The following is a 2,500-nucleotide window of genomic DNA, read 5'->3' on the forward strand; positions in this document are numbered from 1 at the left end:
CAGCCTGCTGCTCGGGGCTGCATCTCCGGCCGCATCCCCGGGCCGATTCTCCAGCCTGCTGCTCGGGGCTGCATCTCCGGGCATCTCCGGCCGCATCCCCGGGCCGATTCTCCAGCCTGCTGCTCGGACATCCATGCTGTTGGCAGATCTGGTGCATGGGACATGCCCTGGAGCGGTCCACGGCCGAAGGCACGCTCATATTCAGGGCTAGGTGGTCTTACAAAACCTTCTGTTGTAATCCTGCCGGCGGGGCTTTGGACATCTGTGTGCTCAAAGTGCTATTTTCCCCGATTGGGCAGGGGCTTAAGCGCGTGTCGAGGGTGGCCGATGCTTTGTACACCTGGAAAGCCATTTTTCATTTCTCCCGGCTCCTGTGTGAGCGTGCTAAAAATCATTCGACCGCACAGGGCTGTGCTCCGGAACACGGGCTACCGGCCCGTGGTGCGTTTTTCCCGGATTTCGGCCTTTTGACCGGTTTTCGAACGCTTTTCCGGCGCGACTTCCGCCGCTTGCCCCGCAGCGGGGGAACCGCGTAGAGACGCGACACCCACGCCGAATTGTTCTCCTGGCTTAGGCCTTCACGGGGATATATGGCTTCCCCGGGTTGAAAGCGTTTTCACCCGCTCTACCGGAAGTTGAAGTTGACCGGGCGGAAAAACGGCACTCTTTCGCGGCTTAAAAATCGAGGAAGCCGCGGAAACGGGCAGGACCCGCGCCGAATTGTTCTCCTCAGCGAGACCTTTAAAAGCATGTATGGCTTGCCCGGATGGAATTCATTTTTACCCGCTTTTCCGCAAGTTGAAGTTGACCGTGCGGCCAAAAGAGGCTCTTCCCAGGTATGGCTGCAGAGCCCCGGGTGACAAACAACCGTGGCTGTGGTTCCTGGTTCTCAGAGAGGCTGCAGTCCTGGTTCTGTGTTACCCAGGTCACACACACAGTGACCCGGGTAACACAGAACCAGGACTGCAGCCTCTCTGAGAACCAGGAACACCAGCCTAAATACTTACCCCATCCAAAATACTTACCTGAAACCAGGCCTGGAGCTCAAGTACACTGCAGTTGACCTCTGGCCTCAGCCAGGGAACAACCAGGACTTGCTAAACTGTCTTTAATTCTACCCAGGAGAGAGAACCAGGGCCCTGGGGAGGAGAGGAGCAGGACCAACAGCCAAAAACTTACCTGAAACCAGGCCTGGAGCTCAAGTACACTGCAGTTGACCTCTGGCCTCAGCCAGGGAACAACCAGGACTTGCTAAACTGTCTTTAATTCTACCCAGGAGAGAGAACCAGGGCCCTGGGGAGGAGAGGAGCAGGACCAACAGCCAAAATACTTACCTGAAACCAGGCCTGGAGCTCAAGTACACTGCAGTTGACCTCTGGCCTCAGCCAGGGAACAACCAGGACTTGCTAAACTGTCTTTAATTCTACCCAGGAGAGAGAACCAGGGCCCTGGGGAGGAGAGGAGCAGGACCAACAGCCAAAATACTTACCTGAAACCAGGCCTGGAGCTCAAGTACACTGCAGTTGACCTCTGGCCTCAGCCAGGGAACAACCAGGACTTGCTAAACTGTCTTTAATTCTACCCAGGAGAGAGAACCAGGGCCCTGGGGAGGAGAGGAGCAGGACCAACAGCCAAAATACTTACCTGAAACCAGGCCTGGAGCTCAAGTACACTGCAGTTGACCTCTGGCCTCAGCCAGGGAACAACCAGGACTTGCTAAACTGTCTTTAATTCTACCCAGGAGAGAGAACCAGGGCCCTGGGGAGGAGAGGAGCAGGACCAACAGCCAAAATACTTACCTGAAACCAGGCCTGGAGCTCAAGTACACTGCAGTTGACCTCTGGCCTCAGCCAGGGAACAACCAGGACTTGCTAAACTGTCTTTAATTCTACCCAGGAGAGAGAACCAGGGCCCTGGGGAGGAGAGGAGCAGGACCAACAGCCAGAATACTTACCTGAAACCAGGCCTGGAGCTCAAGTACACTGCAGTTGACCTCTGGCCTCAGCCAGGGAACAACCAGGACTTGCTAAACTGTCTTTAATTCTACCCAGGAGAGAGAACCAGGGCCCTGGGAAGAGAGGGACAGCAGCCTCTCTGAGATCCAGGCCTGGAGCTCACCCAGTGAGAACCAGGAACAGGGTAAAGTGTTTTTAATTCTACCCGGGAGAGACCAGAGCCCGGGCAACAGAAGCGGGACAGCAGCCTCTCTTAGAACCAGGCCTGGAGCTCACCAGTGAGAACCAGGAATCGGTAAAGTGTTTTTTTAATTCTACCCGGGACAGGGGACCAGAGCCCCGGGTAACGAGAACCGGGACGGCAGCCTCTCTGAGAACCAGGCCTGGAGCTCACCCAGTGAGAACCAGGAATCGTTAAAGTGTTTTTAATTCTACCCGGGACAGGGGACCAGAGCCCCGGGTAACTGAACTGACAGCAGCCTCTCTGAGAACCAGGCCTGGAGCTCACCCAGTGAGAACCAGGAATCGGTAAAGTGTTTTTAATT

Source organism: Poeciliopsis prolifica, unplaced genomic scaffold, assembly GCF_027474105.1.
Source record: "Poeciliopsis prolifica strain line A6 unplaced genomic scaffold, Auburn_PproV2 SCAFFOLD154, whole genome shotgun sequence".
Taxonomy (NCBI): domain Eukaryota; kingdom Metazoa; phylum Chordata; class Actinopteri; order Cyprinodontiformes; family Poeciliidae; genus Poeciliopsis; species Poeciliopsis prolifica.